The sequence below is a fragment of the Dipteris shenzhenensis genome, chromosome 9 (assembly GCF_047967505.1).
Source record: "Dipteris shenzhenensis isolate YYH24624 ecotype China chromosome 9, Dip_SZ_1.0, whole genome shotgun sequence".
Classification (NCBI taxonomy): domain Eukaryota; kingdom Viridiplantae; phylum Streptophyta; class Polypodiopsida; order Gleicheniales; family Dipteridaceae; genus Dipteris; species Dipteris shenzhenensis.
This window is the reverse complement of record NC_141604.1, coordinates 43,986,082-44,000,695: the sequence shown is the minus strand read 5'-3', so window position 1 is coordinate 44,000,695 and position 14,614 is coordinate 43,986,082.

Sequence of the window (14,614 nt, the reverse complement as noted above, 5' to 3'; positions counted from 1 at the left end):
AATTTGTGCTATGCTTTTCAATTCTCTAGAATTATTTAAAGTGATAATATTCTTAGCTTGTAGGTGTGTGGCATACCATCAACACTAACTTATATCAAATGCCTTTTTTTACATTTTACTTATGTGTTTTGATTGCCATTTAGGCATCTGTTCAATTATGATAGTATTTGTACAAGGTGCATATGATCAATGGATCTAAGGTAATCTTTCTACTTTCAAACTACATAACCCAAAGCAAAAAGCAAAGCTGAAAATTGAGCTAAAAGCAGAGCTAAAAAACTAAAGATGACGAGAGACGGGCACAGGAAGTGTCCACCCCTCCCCATACATCAAGTATGGATTTTCTCTCTTTGTTTTACAATTTTCTTATTTTATAAATTTCTTACTTTTGTGACTTTCTTAATTTCATTATTTTGGATTATTTTGAAAAGGTTCCTAGGAGCATTCTATTGTGAAGTGGATATGCAGAGTTCCATTTTTACAAGACATTAGACTTAAATCCTATAAATTTGTGATTTTGCCTTGCGAGTCCTCTCAGTTTTTATGCATGTTCTTGATGATGAGCGAGAGGTAGGGAATCAAAAGAAGCGATATGCTGAATACAAAATGAAAGGACAATAACAGTCAAGCATTATTTTTTAAAGGTCATACTGATGATTACAAACCTGCTTGCAAGAATTTTCGAGCAGTTAACTCCCCTTGGAAATGTCCTCCTGATGGACTCGAGTGAGCATCTTGCAACACGATAGCTCTCTCGTGTTGCAAAACCCATTGACGAAGAACTCCATATGCACATTGTTGGTACAATTGTTCACCGATCAAGGTGAATTTCCAAGCCTTTAAGTCTAGTTGCCTATGTTTGTCACCAGGCATTGTTTCAGGAAATGTATCATTAGATAAATTTTATAGTAACTCGACATATTCAGCCTCACAACAATCTATTGCAAACAGTTCAGCATCTAGCAATTCCATATTAACTCCTTGTGTATCCTCGGGTGTTGGTGACCTAGATAAACAGTCGGCTCCCACGTGGCTCTTACCCAACTTATGAATGATCTTGAAGTTGAATTCTTGACGCAGAAGCATCCAATGAGCGAGTCGTCCTTGAATGACAGTCTTGTTGAAGGCTAGATGATCTGCATATAACATGAAATGATTTTCGAGTAAATAATGCCTTAGCTTTTGCACACTAAATACCATTCCCAAAGCTTCTCACTCAGTAGTGCTATAATTTCTCTCAATAGGTGTTAGTAATCGGCTAGCATAATATACGAGAAAATCTAGCTGACCATTCGGCTGAGCCAAAATAATGCCTAAGGCATAACCAGAAGCATCCACGTGTATATGGAAGATGACATCCCACTTTGGTTGCCTGAGAATAAGAGTAGCCATTGCTCTGTTCTTTAAATCATGGAAAACTATAGTGAACTCAACATTCCATTCAAACTTAGCATCTTTCTTTGTCAACTCATACAAAGGTGCTGTAATCCTAGCAAAGAACACTCTATTGGGATTAACATATGCCCTTGATGGGATGTGTAGATCCACAACAAGGACTCGAAAGAAATATTGGCACTTACCACTACCATAGCAGGGTGATCTTGTGTTCCAAGGTTTAGTTCTTATGTTGGCTCTGGAATCAACTATTCAATACCGAGTGGAGTGATTGTCACTAGTACCTCAGCAATCTCCCTTTCCCCTTCAATGTCCTCAGTAAAATTACTCAAAAAAATATCTTTTTGCTTGATGATCTACTCATCCTTCAACTTCTATTTGATGTCTGCAGCCACTTGGAAAATGTCTATCTCACCTACAAGGATGATCTGCAACTCTATTGGGATTAACACATGCCCTTGATGGGATGTGCAGATCCACAACAAGGACTCAAAAGAAATATTGGCACTTACCACTACCATAGCAAGGTGATCTTGTGTTCCAAGGTTTAGTTCTTATGTTGGCTCTGGAATCAACTGTTCAATACCGAGTGGAGTGATTGTCACTAGTACCTCAGCAATCTCCCTTTCCCCTTCAATGTCCTCAGTAAAATTACTCCAAAAAATATCTTTTTGCTTGGTGATCTGCTCATCCTTCAACTTCTGTTTGATGTCTGCAGCCACTTGGAAAATGTTTATCTCACCTACAAGTATGATCTGCAACTCCATCAACTATGATTCAACATCATGAGGAAATGGATCTTTGACTTCTAAATTCTTGGGTCGACAACAGCTCGAGACCTTCTGAGGGTTGGTCGGTATATAAACATCTTGACCATCTTTCTTAATAATCATCTCTTCTGTACCCCAATCATGGAGTACTTTTGCACTCTTCAGCCAAGGTCTCCCCAATAGGATTGGGTGGGCATGCTATTCCATAGCAATCACATTGAGACTAACTGTGTAATAGATGCCACCTATAGAAATTACCATATCCTGCAACATACCTTTGGGGTCCGCCATGCGCACTCGAAAGGGTGATGGCTTATATGACTTGAACTTCGGCCTTTGTGTGATTTCTTCAAAGATGATATTCACTTTTGACCCCCCGTCCACTATTACACCCGGTATAGTTTGTTTCTTAACCTTGATAGTGATCACTGGGACTTCTTCATCAACTATTAGAGTATCAATCACAGGTATAGTGGCTAAGGAATTGCACTTTTTTTGGTTGCTCAAATGACTCCTTGATCAGCTGAGCAAAGAAATCATGACAGTATAAGCTATTCGCATTAACTTGCCAAATGTCAAACTGACTTGCATATTCTTAAATGTTTCCCATGCTCGAGCTAGCTCTACGCTAGTTTCTTGTAGAATTCTTGATTCTACTTCTGTGGACTTAGGTTTCGAGGATTCCCCTCTCTCAGTAACAGAATATGGAGTCAACTCGGGCATTCTACTACTGGAGCTCTTCCCTTAAGCTCCCTTGCAATTTTGGCTGCCAATTCCTTTTGTGCTTTCCAATTGATGTCTTTACTTGAAGCATCTATGTCTTCAATAATTGTCATTGATCCTATCAAACAAGTGATCACTTGAGGATCAGCTCAGCTACAACTATTTGACATTTTGGATCCACTTCTTTCCTTTCCATGTTATTCTTAAGGAACTTCAAGTGTTTCGCCCAAATTAGACAATCAGAATGCAAATGATTTTCTCCACAACAGAAGCATTTGATCTTAGAGGTGTTAGTCTTCTCCTTGTCCCTTTGTCCTTTTGTTCAGGGCATGGTGGTTGCCACCCTAGGGCGCCAACTCCCTTTAGTAAGAAAACCTATCAAAATCTTGAGTATGAGATGAATTTAACAATATGCCATGACTATAAATTATTCAAATTAACATGGTTGTATTCTACACTAAAAGAGCTTCAAATATGTCCACAGCTTGAAATTTGGGTAACACATGAAAAAGTTACATTAATTTGAAAGGAGATGGGTTTCCATATTTTAGTGTTATTTTTGTTCTACCCCCCCTCATCCAAAAGACCCCCCCCCTTTGGCCTCACATATTATGAAAAATATGTACAAATCTTAAAATCTTGCATACTTTTCAGGGTACATACCTTATATTTTGTTGGAGGGGGGACATTAAATTTTCATATTTTTCCCTTGCATATTTGAATTTTTAAAAGGAAATCCATGCATATTATATATAGACCTTTTCCCCCCATACCTTGGATTTTGGACGAGGGTAGTCACATATTACATATTGAGTTGGCACCCCAGGGTTACCGCTCGGTGGTTGGGTATCAGTCACCACTTGAATTGCTAACACTTAGCAATTTTTACCATTAAACAAACAATCTAACTCATCATGCTCAAATTTGGTGCAGGTATTACAATACTAGTTTGCATTCCTCTTCCACATGTCCACCTTTGGAGCACTTGTTACACCATTTCTCATTGTTACGTGGCTTACCCCGAATGCCCAATTCTTTTAAAGCCTTTTTCAGCTCAGTTTTTGTTTTATTTTTCTTTGTTGGTGTCTCATTGGTGTCACTGTCAACATCTTTCTTCTTTACCTTTTTTTTAAAGCCTTGACTCTTCTGCAAAGCAACAACTTGGCTTAATAGTTCCTCATGGGTTTTAGTCAGGTTGACTAATCTCTAGCTTGCGCAAATCTACCTGGGTACAACCTATGATTAACCAGGCTTGCATAGACTTGTCATCCAGAATCGTAAACTCATTGATGAGAGCTCGCATCCTAGGCACAAAGTCTTTGATAGATTCTCCCTTGTTTTTCTTTAGTTCACTAAGCTTTGTCCTCACATCTTCCTCATTGATCTCCTATCGAAACCTTTGCAAGAAAGCTTCAGACATTGCATACCAATTGAGAACTGATTGAACCACCTCTAAGCCTTTTTAATTAAGGTACATGGAAAATAATCCATATACTCTTCATCTGTTGTTGCACCATTGATGTTACAGACACGCAGAAAAGTCTGCAAGGTGATTGTAAGGATGTTCATCATCTGTGGCTTTGAAAATTTGAAACTTTACTTTGATATTCGAGCTGGACTTAAATTTTTTTGCTCTGGAACCCAAGTAGTCATGTCTTCCACTCAAAAGAAGAAAATCATTAGCCTTTCACCTGTCATAGCCGCCTTCATGAGTGTAGGGTCACTATAGACTCTCCTTAACTTGGTTGGTACTATCTTTAGGCCTTAAAGGTACAGCTTGATGTATGCCTGTCAGCCGAGTAATATTGTTGTGTATTGTGAGAGGAACTCGGGCAAATTGGCTTAGTTGCTTTTCAGTCACCACGGGTCTTCAGTGTCATCTCTTTCCATCAGAAGCACGCCTTTATTCTCGTTGATGGGTTCTTTGGTCATTAGTTGTAGCCGGCCTTTTGCCTTCATACCTTTCTTGACATCATCCCTTTGGAATAATAGCTGAGTACTGTTGAAGATGCTCTCTTTATTCTTTGAGTTGGTGTTCGTGTTCATTCTAATGCTCATCAACTAAGGAAATGGCCATCTGACTCTCTGTGGATGAGTGTTGTCATGACAAACCTTCATCAGCCGATGTCCTGGGTCACCTCGAACCAACACCATCATTCCGATGTTTTGGCTCGGCATAATAGTCAACTTCCACCCCTAGGGTAGCATAGCTGAGTCTCTCTTCTCACGCTCATCACTCTTGTAGGATAGTTGCTTCTACAAGCCTCCTTCAAGCATTGAGCTTAGGTTGTGAGACTGCTCCACTTCTCATAGTCAGATGTAACCAATTCCTTTGGCTCAGATAATCTTCACATCTAACCACGTATCTTCTTCGTCTTTCTAAGCATGTGTCAACCATTGATTGAGGCAAAAAGTATTCGAATAGCAATCCGAGTACTCCCTGTATTCCACACAACAGTCTTCAAGCACACTACTAATCGATGCCACTCATCTGGAGTCACTTGAATAAACTTTCTATAGTAGCCCCCGATTCCCAACAACTATTTTACTTTGTCGATCACTAGTTAATATAAACTCTCTTCTCTTTTTACCTTGACACTGAGCTTACTAACTAGATTCTCTAAATCTCCTATCTTGATAGCTCATCAACTCGGAATTCAATTGATCCTTCCCTAGCAAGATCGCTAAAATGTTGACGTTCCAATTCCCTCACCCGACTAATTCAGAAAGGTACTCAATGACAACCTAACCCAGTGCTATGCTTGGTGAAGATGCTCTCTCTTGCAGTCCTAAGTAGATGTGCTCGAGTGCAACACTCTGTAGATCATTTTGCATGGTGATCAAGCTCTTCTTGGTGCTAACCATAAGAAATGCCTCCTCAAAAAAAAATCTCAACGAGACCCACAGGAAGATCATCTCATGAAGTCATCGATAGTGTAGAAGGTGGGGCCCTCCTTGCACCCCCATTGGCTAAAAACTTCATGAAGAGAATCCAAGAAGATGCCAAGTCCATTGGCTCAAGAATAGAGAGGCGATATAATTTTTTTAGAGATGCCTATAAAGTCTTTTCTCAATAATTGGGGTGTCGAAAGGAGCAAGGGTTTGAGTATTGTTAAAGTCATTTCTCAATAATTGGGGTGTAGAGAGGAGCAAGGTTTTGAGTATTGTTGTAATGTGTTGGAATATTAGAGGATGCTATAGGGAAAAAAAAGGTTGTCTCGTTGTCGTGAAGAATTGGAGAACTCAAGATCTGCACCTTCAAGAATTGAGGTGCGGCCCAGATGAGAATTGGTGGTTTGATTTTCATAGGCTTGGTTTTGAAGTCTTTGCTAATTGTCCACATCAGGGTAAGGGTAGCACAAAAACCTTGTTGCAGAATAGCCTCAGCCCCAAGGAACCTACATAGATGACAAAGGCTCAATTGTTGCAGTTGCTTCATGTAGGAATGGCTTTGTGTTTAGGGTTTCTTTAGTGTATAGACCCCATTATCTACAAGATAGGATCAATTTTTGCAAACTCTTGAAGGACCGCATGGTATATGATCACTAGAGAGTCGGGTGGGATTGGAACTTTACAACCAATTGAAAAAATATGAACAGGGGAGAGGAGAAGAGTGGAGATGAGGAGAGAGGGCACAGCTAGAGAGCACACCACAAATGACTAACTATACAGTAGATTTAGTTGAAAAGATAGAATATATACAAACCCTTTTAGGGTTAGGGGATCTAACCCTTTCCTTTATAGCACTCTATAAGGTTAGTGCTATGCACATATGATCACGTGATGGTGCTATGCATACATGATCACATGATGTTGAGCGTGAACTCTCAACACCTTCCCTCAAGATCAACATCATGAAGTAGGACTTCCCTCAAGATGATGATTCTGGGGAATCGAAGAAGGACTGAGCATTACATTCCATCACACCCCTTTAATGGGAATGTCCTTCCTCTGCGTCAAACCAAGAGCTAGTCAGTGTTTCTCGAATAGCTCTTTACCGAGTGGTTTGGTAAAGATGTCTGCAACATTCTCTTTCCTATCACAATGCTATAGTGTGATGTCACCAAGTAACACTCTTTCTCTGATGAAGTGCTCTCTGACATCAATGTGCTTTGTCTTGGAGTGCTATACTGGATTTTTGGCCAATGCTTGAGCCGATTGATTATCACAGTATATTGTTGTTGGCTTTGACTCATCAAAGTAATCTATTTCTGACAATAGTCTTCTGAGCCATATATCCTCACATGCACCTGTAGTGAGTGCTCTATATTTTGCTTCAATCAAAGACAAAGAAATAGTTGGTTGTTTGTTTGACAACCATAATATAGCACCTTGACCAACGAAAAATGCATATCCCTATGTCAATCTCTTAGTCTCATGATCTCTAGCATAGTCACTATCACAGTATCCATGCAACCGTGGATGACTTCCTCTGTATTCTATCCCAAACTATCTTGTACCTCTGATGTATCTCAAGACTCTTTTGGCTACATTCCAATGAGACTATTTTGAATTTGCCATAAATTGTGCTAGTGAGCATACTGCATAACAAACATCTGGCCGTGTGATTGTCAGATATAAAAGAGATCCAATGAGCTGCCTATAGTATCTATCATTGACTGTAGGCTTTTCTGAATCTTTAGTAAGTTTCAAACTCTGTTCCATGGGAGTGGCTGCAATCTTGCAATCTGCCATATGGAACTTCTTCAGGAGACTGTCAACATACTTGAGCTGACTCATGAATGTGGTATCTGAATCTCTCTAGAACTCAATTCCAAGACAATAGTGCATAAGTCCAAGATCTTTCATGTCAAACTCTGCAGATAAGTCTTGTTTCAATTTTCTGATGAATCTATCCTTGCTTCTTGTCACAATCAGATCATCTATGTACAAAAGTGCAATAGTAATGTCTTCCCCTTGAACTTTGTAGTAGAGAGTATGATCTGCATTGGACTTCATGTATCCCAAATCAGCAAAATACTTGTTGATTCTGCTGTACCAATTTCTGGGTGCTTGTTCTAGGCCGTAGAGACTTTTGTTGAGATGGCAAACCTTATTCTCGTTTCCTGGTTCGACACAATCTGCTGGTTGTTGCATGTAGACTTCCTCGTCTATATAACCATTGAGAAATGCATTCTTGGCATCGAGCTAATACACATTATATTTGCTGAGTGTTGCTAGTGATATCAAGAACCGTATGGAATCCATCTTTGCTACTGGAGCATAAGTCTCATCATAGTCTTGACCATATTTTTGTGCGAATCCTTTTGCAACTAGTCTCGCTTTGTATCTCTGAATACTGCCATCTGGATTGTACTTCACTTTGTATACCCATTTATTTGCTATGGCCTTCTTTCATGGTGGAAGGTCGCATAATTCCCAAGTATTATTCTTATACAAAGCATCTATTTCTTCATTCATAGCAGTTTGCCATTCTGGCTTGTCTACTATGTCTCCGAAGTACACTGGCTCTGTTGTAGCCATGATGGTAGTCATAAGAGCATAGTTGGTGGTTTCCACTTGAATTGCTTTGCCTTTCTAAGCATATGTCAATCTGGTTGGAGGTCTGCTTTCCCTAGTAGACCGTGAGCTGCTGTGGCTCTGCTTGAGGTGTTGTTGGCAATTCTTGCTCTTCTTCATCAACCTGTTCCATAGATGACTATGAAGTCGATGCTTCTATCTCCTATGTAGGTGAGGTTTTCCATTCTAATTCCTCATCAAAGATTACATCTCTAGAGATAATGACTTTGCGGTTGATGGGATCATACAATTTGTATGCTTTGATTTCTTCACTATAGCCAACCATGATGCATTTGTGTGACTTTGCATCCAATTTTCTGTGATGGTCGGAGAGCATTCAACTTCACATAGATGTCGCCATTAAAGAGGATGCACAGAAAGAGCCCACCGTCTCAACCACGAGTCCCCCTTCAGAGTTCATAGCCATCTACATCCTCTCAACCATGGAGACCATAGCCATTCATGTTCCAAGGCAATAGCTCTGAAGAGTGCATGACCAAGAAGAACAAATGCCACCCTAGTCACCACCGGCCTACACAGCCATTAATGGGGCCCAGTCACTGGAACTTGTTTGGCCACCCAAGGGGTCTAAGCAGTTTGCATGAGAGCCTAAAATCCTTGGAGGATAGTCCTACAATGACCACATACATCAAGGACTTTCTCCATTCTTACCACTCTAGCAATGCAACAATCATTGTACATCAAAGCCCTCTAAACATTATCCTCGACAGTATAGTCATTCAAAGGGCTTTGTCATTGCCAACACAAGTTGCCAAATACCCTAAATGGCCTGCCGATGCAAAGTTTCTCAAAGTATAGTCTCTCCTCACCAAGGGCACACTGATCCATAGAGATGGCATATTGCTTCGCATAATCCTTGACCATCGCCTCAAGGAATCAGCATAATTCCTATCCACAATCCTGGGGATTAAGTGTGGCAAGAATCGATCCCTTCCACTCCGCACATTTGTCTTGCTGAGTAGGAAGCTGAAACAAGACCAGGTCCAGCACTTCGTCATCTTCTTTAGAAAGAAACTAGATGGTTCTTTAGGCTAAAAATGTAAAATTCCACACTTATTGGCTATAATCATCAAAAAATAACTACAAGAAAGAGAAATGACTCTGCCCTAGTCACCAAAACCAATTGAGGAGTTGGACATACCCTTCTCACCAGTATGGGAGCCGTCACCAATATCTCCTACTATCACATTGATAAGTGCAGATGCCTTGGAAGAATTACGTATTCTAGAGGTCGGGATTGAGGAATTGCCCCACGAGATGCTACAGCTTGGTGCATAACTACAACCAATATATCCCCAACAACAGCAACAACCAAAGCCCGAGGCAAGATCAGCACCAGAACCTAAGGAAAGATCGGCACCAGAGCCTGAGGCTACATCATCACTAGAACCGCCCATCGACGCCATGCCAGTCGATGAGCCACAAGGGGAGCTATTTCTAGATCAATAGTATGACTATTGTATAGAAGGGACTGAAATACCATTGGAACAACCTCCCCCAAGTACTAAAGAATCATTGGGTTGGCCACATGGGCACCACTTGTATCAGCAGTCACTACAAGGCACAGGCCCTTTTTCAACAAAAATACCGATCTTTTTTATACTAAAAAGTTTTTTTTTAATAGGCGCAAAGGTTGGTATTTACGTCACTACAAGCATCGGAAAAGAACGGTCGCTATATAAGCATCACTATATAGCGACACTAATAAGCGTCACTATATAGGAGGAGTTTGGAGAAGCAACTTTCCAAAGGGATTGGATTGAGGGGACAAGCATAAGCCTACAAACAAGGAGAAAGCACGAAAGGAAGAGAAAGAGGAGGAAGAGAAATACCGAAAAGAGAAGAGTAAATCTCGTTTTTTGTCCTTAATTTCTGAAAATCAAGCATGAAAATTAGCATATAGGCTTAGCAATGCAAGGAGAAACATGCTTCAACTCTCACAAAATAAAATCTCACAAAAAATGAACCAACATTGTTTAAAGAGACACACCTTCTTGAAAAACTCCCTTTCACACAAGTGGAGAGGGAGAAGGGTGGAGAGAGAGCACAAGTGTCAATGGGAGAGGGGCTTGATAGGGGTGAGGAGTGTGGGGAATAGAGGAGGAAAGTGAGGTTACCGAATAGAGGAAGAAAGCGTGGGAGGAGAGATTTTTACTTTTCTCACAATAGAGTTGTGAAAGATAGCATCGCGTGGCATTTTGGGTTTTAGTCTCCCAGCATTGCTATATAGCGACACTGGTCATTCGTTATATAGCGACACTTATACCCTAAAAGTGTTGCTATATAGTGACACTCATACCCTAAAAGTGTCACTATATTGCGACCTTTAATCCTAAGTGTCGCTATATTTCGACACTTATACCCTAAATGTATCGCTATATACTTATACTATAAAAGCGTCGCTATATAGGGACAAAACAGGGCAAAGCGTCGCTATATAGTGACAGTTCCGGGCACTTGATCTAAGAAGAGAGGGAAGGAGCTGATGGGTGGCTATTTTTTTTATCTTAATGGATTTCCTTACATTTTGTGTTGTGACTTTGGAGGTGTGCAGATGGAAGGGACGAGTGAAAGCTTGTCAGATGATGTGCCAATGCTTGGGAGTGCAGACTGGCTTACGGAGAGGTTGTATTGTCATTGCACTCATTACAAGCGAGAAGTACAATATCAACATCATATTGTCATGCGTCACTTGAGGATGTATGGGGAGGAGCCCAAACCAGTACCCACCATTGGTGGTGCACATGGTGATGGATCATCGAAAATTCAATGCTATTTGAGTTCGTGATTAATATTGCATGCGTACACACAATATGAAATCTTGAGACAAGATCTTATATTTACACGAAACCTTGAGACAAGATGAACAGGGTGGTGTGCATATACCTTCACACTTTGAGAAGGAGTATAGTCTCTCAGATGTGCTAGATGATAATGACGGTATCATGGACATTCTATTTTTAGGGGCAATGCAACTGATGTCTGAGTATGAGGCTGTGTACATGGTAGCTTTGATAGAGGAGTTACAGATCTTATGTACATGAGTGCGGGTCTTTGATATTTCCAGAGCTCCTAGACATACCAATGACATTTTTGTGTAGAACACATCGATTCAAAGAGAGTCACGTATGATTATGGAGTCATGGCTAACTTCACACAAGATAGCCGAGCAAGTGCTTCGGATACCAATCTTCTCTCCTCGCAGTTGGATTATTGTGGGACCATACACAAAATCTATGAAATTGATTTCAGACGATTTAGTATTTTTATTCTTGATGTAAAATGGTTTAGAACTATTTATGATGGTCTTCGTTCTTCCCGAGCATTGTAGGTGCATACTAATGATTTAATTAATTGAATCTTTCGTTTTTAAATATAAATTAGTACATGTACTTAAGCATAGTTTCATATAATTGATGGCATTTGGCACCCATCTTCAATATAAGTGGTTTTTTATCCGGATCGTTCTGATCCAAGATGGTGGTACATGATCCAAGTTGCACCACCAAGTAAGCAAAATTTTGAAGATAGAGATGTGGATATGGAGATGCCATTACCAATTGATCCAAATTGATTTAGAGAAGAAGATGAAGATCACAATATGAGCCAAGAGGAAGATGTGCATAATGACATCATATGGGAGGAAGATGGAGATCACGATATTGAGGAAGAAGATGACAATCATCAAGAATCACCCGACTTTATTGAAGAAGATGATCAAGTCTATGGTGAATGTATGATGCTAGAGTACAATGATGATATAGGAGATCACCTCAGTATAGAATTCGAGATAGACTTGTTTGGCAGTAGACTTGGCTTAGGATGAAGCCAAGTTTAAACGTGAACATGAATATATGAGCTTCAAACTCGATGTACATGCTCTCGTACTTTTATTCTTTCAAAGGATCAAACATGTATGAAAAGTAATTTTTTTTGTTATTGGGTAAAACTATCTTTAAAGTTAGTATGGAAAAAAACACTCTCTGTAAAACGTCGCTATATAATGACCTTATACAAGTCTGGCAAGTGTCGCTATATAGCGATGTTTATAAAAGTGTCGAGCTATATAGCGATACTTTTTAAGCCTGCTTTGCACACTGACAATTAGCACCCGCGCGTGCTAAACATCGGTGTGTAACCATCGGAAAAGGGCCTATGCCTTGTAGTGAGTATCACAAGACCTCATCACCGTCTGTCATTCTCCAACATCAAGCTAGCCAAATGATCCAAATGTCAGAACTATTCACTAGCTTGGCCATGGAAGAATATGCAAGAGAATTGGGAAGACAGACTGCAACAGAAATCGAAGTCCAATTCCAGGCAATCACCATAGAGGTCAAGGCACTTCGGGTGTAGATAGATGAGGAGGTAGAAGAAGTATGCATGAACCAAGCTCTGCAAACTCAAGAGAAGGTAGTGAGGGATTTGACCTCTAACCTCCACCAAAGTCAAACACAATTGACAGTAGTAGTATAAGCAATGGCAATCCTACAGTCCTACTATAACTCCTTGACATCTGCACATGCTCAATAGACGGTAGTGGCACAAGCTCGACTCACTCTAATTCACAAAGAAGAAGAGCTCTAGGATTGTAAAGACAAGCTTGAAGAAATGAAACAATCTTTGGCAATGCGTTCCTTCAGCATTGACAAGCTTACAAGGGAATGCAGAATCTTAAAGGACCAACTTGCTACCGCTCAAGAGGCCAGGACTTCACAAGAACAAGTCTTAGACTAATGGTCCAATACCATTGAAGACATTTCTCAACAGGCAAAGGTCATTTAACGCAGCCTACATAAGTTACATGAAAAAATAAGATTCGGTTGTTGTAAACTCTCTTAATATTTAATGGTGTTAATAAACACCTTCAAAAGTTAAGCCTGAGATTTTCAAGACTACAGCCATTCAATTTGATGAATTTACTATTTTCAAGTCCTTAGCCTAAATTCAACCCATTCAAGAGCTGAGCTCATCTCTTCCTCATCGATGTAGTTAAAATTATAGAAGAGAAGTAAGGATTGATGAATTTTCTCCTGCATAACACTTTGTTTATTCCGAATGGCTTGTGCTTCCTCGGGGGAAAATCTTCCATAACGAGCCACACGCGAAGATATCTCACTTTGAAAGTCTATCAACTCTCTCCTATATGACTGCAATTTATCTATTTCAGTAGTAGCCATACTTATTTTTCTTTCCTCTTCCTTCTCTAAGCCCTTCTGACAAGCAAAGTCATCCTTCTCGTACTGGGTTAATGGAGCTGGATTTTGCTTTCTCTCCTCTCTCTTTCCTTGGTTCTCGGCAATCCATTCTCTGAGGCTGCTAATGGCTTGCTCGACAGAATCGATTACCTTAAAAAGATCCATAATGGCTGCAAGATGAAAGGAGTATGCTTAAGAAGAGGAGGTAAGGCTACGGGCAAGATGGAAGGAGCAAGCTTGAGGAGAGGAGTAAGGTAAGAAGAGTAAAGTGGAAGAAGTGTGGAGAGGAGTAAGGTAAGAAGAGTAAAGTGGAAGAAGTTTTTGCTGCGGGTGAGATATAGAAGACGAACGAGGTGAGGAAGGTAACGAGAGTGAGGAAAGATATAGAAGACGAACGAGGTGAGGAAGGTAACGAGAGTGAGGAAGGTAACTAGAGGAGGTAAGGCAAGATGAAAGGAGTATGCTTGAGAAGAGGAGGCAAGGCTACGGGCAAGATGGAAGGAGCAAGCTTGAGGAGAGGAAGGAGCAAGCTTGAGGAGAGGAGTAAGGTAAGAAGAGCAAAGTGGAAGAAGTGTCTGCTGTGGGTTAGATATAGAAGATGAACGACTACTAGGAAATTTATAGAACTACAGATGCAAGACCGTAATGCGAGATGACTAGATGCAAGATCGTAATGCGAGACATTATAAAATAAAATGATGGGATGCAAGGCCATAATGGGAGACATTTGAGACATGTAAGATAGTGATAGTACATTGAAATCTATAAAATAAAATGATGGAACACAAGAATGATATAATTAATAGAATCTCATCATGAGATATTCTTTTAATATAATATAAGTTAGTAATTATTAGAATCTCATCATGAGATATTCTTTTAATATAATATAAGTTAGACTTGCTGTACATAATAAATGATAGATTTTGAGTACATTGAAATCTATAAAATAAAGTGATGGAACATAAGAATGATATAATTATTAGA